Here is a 14789-nt window from a genome sequence, read left to right on the forward strand (position 1 = left end):
GGATGTGAATGTCCCACGTTGACCTGAGAGGCATAGATCCCTGTGAGATTAAGATATATGAGAGAATCCACTCTCTGTAGACCTTCTTAAATTCCTCCACTTGACTTTTAAGCTCTTCTGCTCCATTCAGAGCATGTTTTTATCTGCTGAGCAACCGGGATAATTCAGAGAGGATGCTGTATGTCAGTAGGATAGTGAAGGTGAACATGAGCAAACCAGCACAAAGATCTGGAAATATCTATGATATCAGGACTGGTTGGCTTTTTTTCAATGCTGTGATTGTGCGCAAATCACCAAAATCTCACTGAATCCTAACCAGTTCACTGGCTTGTTTTAAAGGGTAAATAACTGTTCCGTTTCATCAATCATGATTCCTCATAATACATCTGGCAGCTGCTATTGTAAAGAGAGGTTAGAGCAAATGTCCCCTTTTTCAGTCCAGGTGAAAATGCCAGTGGAGAGCTCATTTTCATAATTTTTCATATATTCTGTCTGTTGATATTTGGAATTCCAATTCAGATCTTTATATTCTGAAACAACCTTCTCACTTTGGTCCACCAGGGCCCATGTTTGGTGTCTCTTTTCTGATGTGAGTTGTGGCCTTCTCAAGCTTTTCCCTGGGAAGGTGGATATAGGGTGGTAGATTTTTGTCTGTTTTGGACACCAGTCAGTATATTTTATGTCTTGTTGGAAGAGTATGTTACAATAAATGGGAAGATGGTTTGCAGTTTTGTAGCTCTGTGCCTTTATCTGCTCAGGAAATAAGAGATTAAGTTTATGAAACCACACTCTGCGAATGCACCCTGATTTTAGAGTATTGCACTTCAGCTTTGCATTTCATTTAAAATACCTTTTAAAACCATTCATACAGTATTTATGAAACATCCTAACAAATACTCTCACAACAAGAACTTTCAGAAAAGTTAGGAATATGCCGTTCTGATTATCTCGGGGTTTTTTTTCTCCTCTTTTATTCTGTATTCCTCCATTTAATTATCCTCATCCTCCTTTTCCTCAGAATACTTTGCTTTTATTCTGTCGCCATTTGTGATATACTGGCTAATTTGAGCTGTAGTTTTCTTTACAGTTAAAAAATCCACCCCTATATATTCAGATTTGTAACTGTGATTAATATATGGAAGATAAAATGGGAATATAAAACTAAGAAAGCAAGAGAACAGGACCAGTACCTGTATATGTGACAACTGTGTCACAGCTCTGTTATTTATTCATCTGAGTGATGGATAAATGGCAAAACTCCCATTGATTTCAGTGGGAGCAGAAGTTAACTCGAAATGAGCAGCTTTCCTACACGTCTAATATTCTGAGGACTCAGGTGCTAATTTGTGAAGAAAGATCAACACAGATGGGAAGAGTTATGGCGTGTGGAAGAATAGCTGGTTGAAATGCAGATCCACACAGTAAGGGCCTAATCTGCTTGATGCCACATACCGACTTCAATAAAAGTCAGGGCCCTTGCAGGAATCCAAGCTAAATGTTAGCAAAAAATCTAGACAGAGGCTAGAGAAAACCCCTCACTGGTGTGAAATTGTGTGCACATACAGACTTCCACATAGAGGTTTGTACATATGTTTCCTTAGAATAAAACGTTAATAAAAGGAAAATGGCATCCAGGAAGACAAAGCATCCAAGGCAACCCATCTGCACTCTTGTCATATGATAGACTTGGACAAACCTAAAGCTGCCAATACAACTGCTCAAGAAGTATGCCAAGGGAGCAGATGCTACCTCTGCAAGGATATTTTCCAAAGTTTGGCATTCAGGATCTTGCGGTTACCATCCAGAGAAGAAGAGGTAAGGAAGAGAAGTGGAATGATGTTGCCTTGGCACCTCCTGGTGTCAGCTTTCTCCTTCACTTGAGTTAGGTGTTTGCAGTTCTTTCTTCTTCTGCCTAAGTAAGGCATCTGATGTGGAAGTTAAAAAGGAAAGCAGCTATGTATGAAGGCAGAGCACTGTGAAACTTGATAGTACCCTTAAAATATTTATTCAAAGGCAAATTCATGAATGTATTTAGATTTATGATGCATAATCATGTTTGGGTTAGCAAAAGACCTACAGAGGTACCGAATAAATCTGTGAGATCAGAATCCAGTGGGGATTTTGTGAACTCAAATGGTTGGAATAGAAAATTTTCAAGATTTTTTGACAGCAGCCTGAAAGCAATGCCTCTGGAGAAGGGCAGGTCTTGCAGCACCTCTGTTCCCTCAGAAGGCTGGGGCATCCCTTTAGGGCATAGCATGGGTGCTGGGTGAGCAGCATTGGTGCAGCTCTGTGAGTGTCTGAGGAACAAGGAACTGGTTTATGTGGACTCTTGCACACCAGCCAGACCAGGTCATTCCCAGTGAGCCACTGCAGCGTGTGCTGAGGCTGCTGTGGAATGTGGTGTGGGAAATGGGGAGAAGCAGGGGCTGCTGTAGCACCACTGCCAGCATCTGGCAGGATAAGCTGGGCTTAGTGCTCTGCCCCTGTGGTCAGCACCACCCACTGCCAGTTATAGGTATTTTCCTTAAAAAAAGAATCCTCTATAGAATTGCTTAAGTATTTTTCATTATTTTCATTCCCTATCATTACCAGTCGTAAAAGGGTAACGTGACAGCCAGCAATCTTGTATTCAAGTGCTCAGCCTCTTTGGTACATTGCTTGCAGCCCAGAAAGCCAGCTGCATCCTGGGCTGCATGCAAGCAGCATGGCCAGCAGGGCAAGGAAGATTCTGCCCCACCTGGAGTGAGTCCAGAGAAAAGCCACAAAACTGATCAGGGGTCTGGAGCACCTTTCCTGTGAGGAAAAGATGAGAGAGCTGGGGTTGTTCAGCCTGGAGACGAGGAAGCTCTGGGGAGATCTTAGGGCACCTTCCAGCACCTAAAGGGGGCCTTTAAGAAGGATATAGACCAACCTTTTAGCAGGGTGTGGTGTGATAGGACAAGGAGTACTGGTTTACCCTAAAAGAGGGTTTATTTAGATGAGCTACAAAGAATAATTTTTTGCAATGTGGGTGGTAAAACACTGGAACATGTTGTCCAGAGAGGTGGTAGATGCCCCATCCCTGAAAACGTTCAAGGTCAGATTGGATGAGGCTGTGAGCAACCTGATCTGGTTGAAGATGTCCCTGCTCATTGCAGAGGGGTTGGACTAGATGACTTCTAAATGTCCCTTCCAACCCAAACTATCCTAGAGTCTATGATTCACAATCCATGTTATGCTGACATTAGGCTATATTTGTGGAAAGGTCCCTCTCTGAGCTGATCTGAGGAAACACAAACACTTCTGGCCAGTAATGGTCCCTGTTTCCAAAGGTTTATAGTTTCTTTCAGGCTCATGCTGATAAATAATGTTCCAGGTATTTGTCTAACATGAGAAAATCCTCCTTGAGGATTTTCACAGTTTTTATCAAACTTGTGTGGCTTTTGGGCCAAGCACACTTTTACCAAGCCCCACCAGCAGAGGAGCTAATAAGTGATGACCTTTGTTTGGTGTTGGGGTTGGAGCAGGGGGAGAAGGAGGCAGCCTAAAACCCAATTGCCGAGGCTCATCCCTGCCGAGCCGTGACTGCCCTGCGCTCTCCCCGTGCTGGGGAGTGCTGGAGCTTTTGCTCTGGCCCCTCCAAGGAGGAGAGGGAAAACAAGGAAGCCTCAGCCAAGGCTCCCAGCTGCTGGCAGCCACCCGAGGCCGAGGGGAAGGAGCCCCAGCGCCGGGAGGAGGCCGAGCCTTTCCGCCCCGCTGCGATCACGCGCAAGAGAGCTCCCTGTTTTCGTAAAGCGCCATTTGCCCTTTCCAGCTGCTGGACGCCACAAAAGGTCACCCAAAATGATCTAAATGCATTGTTTCCCTGGTGTGAAGGATGAAGCAGGGAACCTTTGAATGAAGGCAGCAGGTTTTTTTTGTCCTGCAAGTGTTCCCTTTGCTGTTACAGTTCCTGCACTCAGGTGCTGTCGCTGGGGTTGGAATGAGCCTTGCTCGCTTTCTGTCCATGCTGCAGCCTCTGGTGTGGCCAGGCTCCTGCTTGTAGCCCTGGAGGGACTCTCTCAGGTGTGAACTCAGTGTCTGACCAGGTGCAGACACAGGGACTGAAACCTTGGTCTCATTGGCTCTACATGTCCCTGGAATGTGGCAGAAACCCCAACCAACATCTGCCAAGGAGGAGGTTTGACACTGGTTTGGCAGGGCTTGTTTGACTGGGGGTTAGCAGTGTCCTGAGCAGAAAGCCACTGGAACCAAATCTCATTTGCTGGGATTGAAATATAGCAACCAAGGCAGATCATCCTGTCTCATTGTTTTTATGTGTCCCCGAGTCTAAAGTCATTTTTAAAATGTGAGTGATGCAATTTCTTGCATCTTTCATTTAATATGCTGCTTGGTAAACAGTGTTTTAGATTAGTATATTTGTAATTTAAATGAAGACAATACATCAAGTCAAGTCAGAAAAGAAGGAAGAAGTTTAAGGAATGATTGATGCCTCTTTCAGTGTTATGCCCTCTTGAAAAAGAAAAAAGAAAGCATAAGGAGAGGGGAGAGGTGAGATTATTGAGGATCTGGTGGGGTAAGGGAGAAAGAGAGAAACTGTTGTTCATGGGCAGAAATACACTATTTTTAAAACCACAGTCAGCTCTGATAGCTGAATCTGTTTTCTTCAAGCGCACTAAAAATTCTGCCTAATTCATTTTTTATTCTCTCTTGGGGTCTGCTTGCAGATTTGCCTCAACAAAGGAAGCATCATGTTACTTCTTTTAAATAATTGATGGCTCTTGGTCCAAGCCAGCTTGAAGGAAATTCAAAAATAGGTACTGATTGAGTAAATACCCTGCCTCCCCCTCTGTGCCCCCCGCCCCCATCCCTTATTTATTTTTGCAGCCTGGGTGACTGGCAGTTGCCGATGATGTCATTTGGGTACATGCAGCACTTAGCAGCTCTGATTTCATTTATGTATTTATTTATATTTAAGAAAAGGAGAAGCTGTTAATTGTAAACTGTCTGATGGAGCTAAGAGCTCTTAATAAATCATCAGCAACCTTGTGCCATAACAGCCAGGGATGGACCTTAAGAGGTTGAGGTTGGAATGGGTACCAAGAGAGGCACTGGCCTGCGTGTATTCCACTCCTCCTGGCTGTGGGATGTGCTCTTCCCAGGGCAGCCATGGGTCAGTGTTTTTCACCATGTTGCTTGTGTGGAGGCTTTGGCATGCCACCCCTGAGAGCAGTGTTGTTTCCATGGAATAAGTAATTTCACTGGACAGCATGGATTTGCCAAAGATCTGTGATGTCATCTATAAAGATATACCCTTTATAATTTACCTTTTAAATCGTTCAGAAAACAGTGTGGTCCAAATTAACAATGAGAAAACCCAGCAATATTTTTCTCCTTGTTTTGTCTAGGCTTGGAGAGGCAGGATGTTCTTACAGCAAATATTGCCGCAGTAAGGACATTTTCGGTGTAAAATACTGCATGGGAGAAAACACTGGCGGAGTTCACATCTAGTGAGTTTTGCATTCATACTCTGATTTGCAGTCCACCTGACTTCCTGCCTCTCCAGTTTTGATAGAAGAAGAAAAATTTCTGGAAGGTGGCTTCTGTGAAATTGTTCTCCCTCTTAGGTTTTCTTTGTAAGGTATGTGCATGTTTCATAATGGTAATTACACAATGTTGAACAAGTGATGGTCAAGTCTAAAAGGGGCCGTTAGGAAAAAAATAGGGAGCTTTAATTTTTTTCCAAATAGGCAAGTCCCACAGGTCACATCTTGATACAACATTTTAGTGCATGAAACCAGCGCTCACCTAGTGAATAACATAAGGTCTTCTTGACCTTGCAGCATTACGTGGGCATGCATGCCATTCAGCTAAACTGCTCTAGTGTCCAGTACCTTGGAGAAATTGCCAAGTATTTCCTCTGATGCCATGCTTGTCACCCACGCTGGCCTCTCTGGGTTCCTCACTGCCTGCTGTCGGCGCTGCGGCCGCGGAGCAGTTTGAGCGCCGACAGCCTTGGCGGGATCAGGCAGGGCCTTTCCAGCTGGGAGAGCAGAGCACCATCAGGGCCATCTCCACATGAGTAGGTGCAGATGGACCGGAGAGGGCTGGACGTGGCTCGGCTCTGGTCTGGAAGCCGTGGCACTGTTTAATGCAATGCTGTCATCAGGCAAATACTCTTATCGTTTTCTAGTGGTATTGTTATATCTGGAAGCTCCAGTATGAAGATTGATCTGTCAGGAATATGCCATGTGTTTTGCATATTTATTGTTCTCTTTTCCCTCCTGTAAAGTGGGTATCATCTTCAGTAAAGTAAACATGGCAGATAATCTGATTTACAGAGAACGCTTTCTTTGAGAAATGGAGTGATGGAGACAGGTCTGTGTGTTTCTCCCTCTTCCCCTCCGGAACCTCTGGGGTGTGTATTTAGGGAAACCAGAATTTATAAGGGGGCAACATAGAGACAGGAGTTCAGTATCTCCAGGGCATTACAATCTAGGCAGAAAGAAGGCAATACAAGAATGAAACTTGAAACAATAATACCCAAAAATGCCTTCCAGAATGAGGCATACAATTGCCTCATACATATTTGGATATTTACAAAGTGCCCTGTACTCTGAGTAGCTCCTCTGACCAGTGTGGTGCACAACGATGTAAGGTCTTTTCCATGTGGCTGTGAGTGCATATGCATTTTTATCCAAGTGACTGCAGTATTTGGACACTTTTCTTCTCTGTGGTGCGAGGTTTGCAAACAGGATTTAGAGATGTTCAGATTGTCCCTTTATCTTCCAAAAGAACAGGTTAAGAATTGCTTTGGTGATGGGAAGAGCTTAAAACCAGCACAATAACACTTTGGGTGTTAATACAGTCTTTAGCCATAGAGGGAAATCTAAGCCTTGCTGAAGGGACAGCATTCCAAGGTGTACCTGTTAGCGTGGGCTTAACTCTGTTGCCTGGGAGCTGTTATTAAATGCAATGGCCGGGAAAATTGACCTCATGTTTTGTTTTGTTTGTTTGTTCATTTTTCTTTTGGGTTTGGATCCTGACTGGCATCACCTACATGTGTAAAGCTGGCAATTTACTGATTTATCAATGAAAAAAACACTTAGTTAGAAAAAAGAGGAAAAACTTGTGATAAAAACATTGGGTTTCAAAATATCAGCTGCATCAGAGGATATGAGTGGGTCCTTGGTATAATATTGGTGTAATAGATGTGTTCTATCAGTGAACATAATGCCATATAACAAATATCACAAGACAAAGTAGTAGCCAGTTTCTCTTAAGGCTGGACTCTTCAGTTCTAAATGCTACTGCAAGCATTCTGTTTAGGAAGGGAAGCTAAAAGCCTCTCAAGGGTGCACAGAAAATGCTGATCTTGAATGTATAAATGGACACATTTTAATCCTTAAGTTATTAATTATTGCTCATGATTAATTGTAATTATTTTATTGCTACTCCAGACCCTTGGGTCAAATTGCACACTGAAGTCGGTAAGAAATTTGCTGAAGAATCTCTTGATTTGGTATGTTATCATTTTTATATTGAATATTGGACATTATCAGTTGCATTAAAGACACCAACAGCTATCATGCCATCAAATTACAGGATATATTTGGGTTGCAGGCATGACTCCCATTTCTTTCAGTGTCATCAGATATAACTGTAAATTTAATGCACAAAGGGAAGGGGAAATAATCCCTTCACCCACGAAGACATAAATTAAATGTTACCCCACACTAAAAAATGTAACCTTAAATGAACCTTACCTTCAGGAAAATTCAGTGCATATGCAGTGTTCAAGGGGATGGCAAGTACTTTCAGGTTAGTCTGAATTATTGAGGGTTTTCTAGTGGGAAATCTGGGTACCCCCCTCCCTCTGGCCAGCTCTGCCTTCCCACTGCCTCTCTCCCCGCTCAAGTAACCAGAAGAATCTTTTTCTTCTGAACATATAGCTTGTAATATACATAAAAGCAGAGTTTGCTTTGATCCTGACAGCAAAACGTTTATTTTTAAACTGGAACTGGGCTGTTGTCCAGCAATGCTCTTTCCTTTGCATCATGCCCTGCGTTTCTGCTCCGCAGCCTGCCTGGGTGCAGCTGGACCTGCTGCAAGAGGGACCTGGCTTGATGGGTCCTGCTGAGCTCACTCCCTCCCTCTCCCCCCATTCCTCCTTCTCCTCTGGTTTTGAAATTCAAATTGAATGCAATTTTCAGCTCATTTGAGCCAGAATATACTCTTGCTGAGCTTCAGTGGCTCTTAAATTCAAACTCGCAGGAGAAAACAGATATCATCTGTCACCGAGGGTGGGAAAGAGTGTCCTCCCCACATTTTATTCATGGGAGACAGGGCTTCACTGACTAATTCCAGTCTTTCTGACTAATCACTCACTGGCAAACTAATCAGCTAATCGATGTGACTGGTTTCTTGTAGTTTGGTCTCTTTTTGCAGGGCTTTTTTTTTATTTCTCCAGTCTATTTAGTATTTATATTTAAAGTCCTAGAAGTGCCCTAGCTGGAACACCTGTGTCCGCATTTGACTGTACCTGCTCATCTCTGGTCTCATTGTCCCCATCACAGACTATGCCCTTTAAAGAACTACAGATGAAAATGCCCCAAATTGGGCAGCTGGCAGAGGAGAGGCAAGGGATGATAGATTTTTCAAAATAAGCTTAAAAAATAGAAAGCAGCAAAGGGAGAAAAAGTGTTAAATCACTAGGTGTTGTTATGTCAGCAGGTTTAGGAGCAGGTACATCTACAGGGTACATACCATAGCTACTTATTCTATAAAACCTGCTTCATATTAACACATGTGGCAGTGTCTCGTGAGTCATCTGGTGGGAGTCCTGCTTAAAAGTAGAGAAGAAATACAACTCACTGTTTTTTTCCCTTACTGCTTTATTTGTTTTTTCTAGTATTATTTTTGAAATAGAAAAAGACTCTTGCAAAGAGGTCCAGCTCCTGCTTTTATTGTATTCCTTTACAAACCTCTCTTTCATTTGGTGAAAATAGCATTGGTTTGGAGATTGGCAACTACCTTCAAAAGGAAATATTGCAAGAAACAGCAATTTGGTAGGTGTAAGGGCAAAACTAAAGTACAATCTGTGCTAGTAGAGAAAATAGGTTACTTAATCTAACAGCATGATAGCATTTTAATGCTGCTCTGAGCAACATCAGCTTGTCACTGGCAAAAATCCACAACCTGAATTTTTGTTGTAACAAAATCTACATGCCATAAAGGACGTCATAAATAGACGGGACATCTGCAAATGGTGAGAAGATATTAAAGTCAGACTGGAAAGAATATCAAACACCATGCTGGTCCCTTAATTGTTTTGTATGTTCTAAAGCCTTGATATATTACTAAACCTGGCTTAAGGTTGGAAACTGCTGTTCTGGAGCTTTCTTGGTGCCTGTTCCTTGTTCCTCATGCTGGGCGAGGGCTGGCGTACAGTCAGGGCCCGATCCTGCAAACAGTTTTGTGTTTGGTATGCTAGTAGCAGCCAAATTGAAATGAAACTCTGGGGCAATATTCACTCATCCCTTTGGTCACCTCATGTACTTCAGTTTAGTGTGTGGTAATCCCTAAAAAAAAAAAATCTTTTTGCTCTGTGCTGTGCCCGTGCAGTTCGGGCAGAATTTGGGTATTTTATATTGGAGAGTCACTGGCAAAAAGCAGAGCTGAGGAAAGAGGGCACTGTTGGTGTGTGATGGGAGTAGCCCAAGCTCACCTTTGGGACTGTTCAGGACACGGGCAGTGTTGAGAGACCTGAATCTAGATCACAGTGGAGTTTGGAGAGGTTGTAGGCACACGGCTGCCAGGGTAGCAGGAATTGATTTCCAGTGGTCTTTGTGGTCAAAAATGTTAGCCCTGATGCATTTACAGTTACTGAAGCTGGGGATTTTGGAATGATTTTTAATTAGGCAATTAAATTCAGGTTAAACCATGTTTTAGGCACCTCAGTGCCCCTCTGAATCTTCCCCTTTGTCTCCAGTGGCTCTGTTAGACATTGACACTGACCTGCAAAGCTGGTACTACAAGTCCTTATAAAGAAATCTGATATTCCTATGGAAGTTATGATGATGTATGTAAATCAGCTGCCATATCCACACTGTCACCTCTTCAGCTGAAAAAGAAGGGCAAATCATTTCGTTGGTAGCTGCTGAAACCGTCAGCTGCACTGTCATTAATACTCTCTCCTCTTTCCTGGAAACTCAATATGTCAGCTACCTGATGTACCCTTCCTCTTCCAAGAATACATCTCTCCATTCCTTCAAATTCTTCTTGAGCTGGGACCTCCCATCTGCCAGCTTATTGTTCTTCTTCTGGCCCATTAGTTTTTCCTCCCATTCTTTTTTTCATAGCCTCGTGTGTTTTTTATAGGATTTTATCATGTGCTAATGACCAGAGTATCTGAGCTCTTTCCAGGAGTGTATAAAGTGATGTGTCCAACTGCTGTGATGTTTTTTTTTTAACCCCTCCTCCTCTTTCTTGTGGAGAAAACGGTGTGGGGAAAGGCATTAGGCTTTGAATTTTCATATTGCTGTGTTATATACACCTACACCATCAGGACCCCAGTCACCCTCTGCCTTTAAGGCATCCCCTGGACCACCCTGTTTGGACTTTGGTGTTGGATCGTTCCTCAGGCATTTGCCCAGATTTCTTTTGCTGCTCTCTGAGAAAAGTGTCCATGTGGTGTCAGTTCTCTGAAGCAGGTAATCCTGGACCCTTTCCCTCTCCATAGATGCCATTGCTGAACTTCCTTGTCCTACACTCCCTACTGTGTCCTGCTGCTTAACCGTGATGGTCCCAGAGACCTTCCATGATCAATCCCCTCATCTATAATTGATCCTACAGGGGCCACATGGCAGCTGAAGCACTTGCACACAAACTTCATACTGGGATTTGTGTAACAGAAAGTATTTTGCTTTGCAGAAGTACAAGAGGCATAGTAATCCAGCTGATGTAAGAAGTGCCTGCCTCCTTGCTTGGGTGGATCTCCTGGATCTCACCCCTCACTGGTCCACCTTTCAGCCCATAGCCCTCTCTCTTGGTTTGTTATTGGGCCATATGAGAAGCTTTCCATTCCAGAAAGAAGCAAAACTCAGACTGGTGTCAATAGACGTTGGCATTAATGGGATTTTTAAGTCTCTGCAACTCACCTTTTTGTTGTAGCAGGTATTCCCATACAACTGCTCAGAAGTAGCAGTTGCACCTGTAAGTTTTCCATGTGAGTAAACTCTTGTGCATCTCAGGAATACTATTAGAGATTTCCACATAATAAGTGACTGGATTGCAAGTCACAAAACTAAAATTGTTGTCCCATCCTATAAAAAACCTGTTGGTGTGTCTGTGTGGGTTAGGCATATATAGGTGTGCATCCACAGAAGGAGTTATGTTTGGTGATACTTCCTCAATAGCAGATTACTCACTGCTGTTCAGAGGTCATTGGGTGACCTGTGAGTCCTGCTTGATTATAACATGCTCAGTGGGGATCACAGTTTCAAATGAATAAACAAGTGCTAACCAAACTGTGGGTGTTTGTGATATTGAACCTATAATCAGGTTTTTGCATTTTAATTTTGTGTCCACTTTTTAAAAAAAGTATATTAATCCTTCTGATTAGTTCTTTATCATTCTCCATACTTAATTTTTTTTTCTTTCTTTATAGTGAATTGAGAAATTTAGTAGTGTAGGATCAGATCTCTTCTCTTTGAAATTATCTTTAAAACTGCTATTGACTTTAACAGGATTCGTGGTCATGTTAGGGAGCCTGAGAAAGTGGTCTCAGAGCTCACACAGCATCTGATTCCTAAATAACAGACCTCGTCAAGTCAACTATTTCCGAGTCACGTTTTGTTCCATCCTGGCACAGGCCAGACTGGGACAACAAATTGTATCACCAAAGAGGCACGACATGAGCCGTGCATGTATTTTCACCAGCCTTTGTATTGCCATGGCAACAATAGTTTTAATTATGGAGAGCCAAAACAGTAAGTTGTATATCAGATGGGGCTCAGTTTTCCCTGTGGACAGAGCTCTGATTAGCCACTGGAGAAAAGCTTTGTATCTCGGTTTTCCTTCCAGTCTGGATTTTATTCTCTGCTTCAGCAGTCAGCTTGTTGTGTTCAGGGTGTGAACTTGAAGGGGCTGCAGCCAGCTGGAGGACAGTGGCATGGAGGGACATGAAGTGACCCTCCTGTCTCAGGGGCAGCCTGGCACCGTGCTGTTTTGGGTGTTTAGGAATGGTTCTCTCACTAAAGGACTGCTCTAGGCTTCCCTCTAAACCGCTGGAGATCTGCAGATTTGGAAAGGGCTGGTGTGAAGTGATGTCTAATAATCGGCCTTGACAATGTTCAAGATTGTGCTTAGGGGGACAAACAAGGAGCTCCACTTCAGCAGTACACAGGAAAATTTGCAAAGCAGATCCACATCTACATCCAGCTGTGGGAAATAAATATGTCTGCCTGGTAGGATGCAGGTCAGGAGTGGCTTTTTTCACAGTGGCAAGGGTGTTGTTTAAGTCACTTGTCCTAGGAGGTGGTGTGAGGGTAGTGACCAAAAGTGTGTGTGTCACTCAGGAAATTCATAACAAGAGACGAAAAATTCATTGATGTAAATAAGTGTCTTTATATATATATATATGTATGTAATATTTTAAAAATCAATTTTGTGGCCTTCTAATGCACTAATTTCTTATTTTGCTTGACTGGTGGCCCTCAGTGGTTATGGTAAGGCTGCTTCTGGGTTTGTGAACTTCTGGCAGTGTTTGAAGAGTAGTGAGGCTGGAGAAGAGATGGAGGCTTGTAACTTTTGTCTGCATCTACCCTGATCCTCTGCGATGCCAAGCATGTGTTTTCATGATCACAGGTCTGAAGCAGTGTCGTCAGGAGATCGTGATACCACAGAGAATGAGTGTCGCAAGATCACACTGTTAACTAGAAATTCAATTATTCAAATGTGGTTCCAGGGTGCAGGGGGCTCTGCAAGCATGTAGGCTAATATTTAGACTTGCTGAATCTGTAATCTCACTCCTTACAGTGTTACAACAGCTTTTTTTTACAACACATAACCCCGAGCCAGTAATTCACTGGTAATTTTACTGTTGATTCACTTATACTTCTTGAAATTTAAGAAGTCCTGCCTCTAAGATTTTCATTTTGGAATTTGAGATCATAAATTAAGCCCTCTTATGAAAGAAAATAAGAAGTTTGCTTTTGTTTTTAATAAGATTTTACGGTAAGTATGGCAACAGCAAGTCTGTCAGTCCCAGCTTTACTGCACATGTGTAGCTCTGTGCTTTGAGACCCTTGAAATATCTGCTTTTAGGACATCAGCAGGAGGCTAATGAAAAGGCTTTGTTGATTTTAACGAATTGCAAGCCACTGTAGCCAAAATAAATATAATCTGCTTTTTGGATTAGTTGTCACACATGATTTTACCTACTAACAGTGATTAAAGAACCCTGGTGGACCAGAAGCATAGCTACTCTCTGGTGACTCTTGCTAAAATAGCAATAAACAGAAGTAAATAAAGTGTTAGGGCATTAGTTATCTTTAATAAACAGTGACACTGCACATAATGTTTGGGGGGAGGCTTCAAAAACCTCCACTGAGTACAGCAGTGTCCCTCTTTTTAGCACAGGGAGCACTGGTCATTTTAGATGTCTGGGAATTCTGGAATTGCCAAGCATTCCTTGTACCACCAGACTGCTCGTCCTTCCTCAAGAGGTGCCACCCTGGCTGCACACCTCATGGAAGCCTTCATCACTCAGCCATCTTCATCCAGCAGCAGACACCGGAACCAAAGTTGAAAATATCCAAACTAGAGGGATTACGACAGGAAAATGAAGGGAGTGTTAATTCCTTGTGTAATTCTGCAGCCTCCGAACCGCTGTAATTCCATCCAGTTAATGAACGGAGGGCTGGAGCTGGTCTCTCTTACCTTCGTCTGTGTAAGCTGATGAACAGAATTACTTGCCCCTGCTGACATCTTCTATCCCTGATATTTTCCCAGTAATCAAGGGTGGGTGTGTTTCTTGATCCCCTTCACATTTGTTGTGAGAGGCAACAATTACAGTTGATGGTATTGTACTATTCCTTTGGACTCATTGTTGCTTTTAATCAGTGGAGAGAAGAAACAAAACAAACGAAAACATGTTCCTTCTTCCAAGAAGGAATTATTGCTGCAGTACTGAATGTTGGGAATAATTTTAGGTTCTTTTGTAGGAGGGTTAACACCTTCCTGAGAATGGCAGGGAAGTGAGGAATTTCCCAAAAGGAACAAAGAAATTTAAAGCTTTGGAAACTGAAAAAAAAATCAAGGGATAGCAAAACATTAGAAATATTATTTTAAGGAAAAATCCTACCAAAACAGGGAGAGGGTGTGAGCTTTCTAATGAGTCTTCAACTTGTATTCATCTGTTCCTAATTGTACACCCCTGGAAGGCACATGGCACTGTTCTATGAGGAGTTTATCTTTTACATGACAGCTACAAAACTTCAAACTCATCAAGTAAACATCCTCAGGCTTTTTAAGAATTGTATAACTCCTTTTTGATGTATGGAGTCAGATTCTTGTGTGGTGTTTTTGGTGAAGTCATACAGCAGTTACAATCCACTTCTGGCTTTGTAGTCCATGGAAAAAATGCTTTGATACCATGCTCGGGAAGGGAGTGAGACCCACCAAGGACCCATCCTTCTCTTGGCTGGCAGTCATTAGGAGTTTGGAGACTTGCCCGATGGTGTAATTCAAGTCTTGACTGCATATCTTATTGGTTAAAAATAGGAGCCAACTCCAGCTCATCAGTT

General features: G+C 42.7%; 1 protein-coding gene across 23 annotated transcripts in view; it reads left to right on the forward strand.

Annotated features, from left to right (window-relative positions):
• Positions 1–14789, forward strand: part of ESRRG (estrogen related receptor gamma) — a 389265-nt gene that overhangs the window by 93742 nt on the left and 280734 nt on the right. The gene's annotated exons all lie outside the window — the stretch shown is intronic.

The sequence above is a fragment of the Lichenostomus cassidix genome, chromosome 3 (assembly GCF_008360975.1).
Source record: "Lichenostomus cassidix isolate B80296 chromosome 3, HeHo_3.0, whole genome shotgun sequence".
NCBI classification, from domain to species: domain Eukaryota; kingdom Metazoa; phylum Chordata; class Aves; order Passeriformes; family Meliphagidae; genus Lichenostomus; species Lichenostomus cassidix.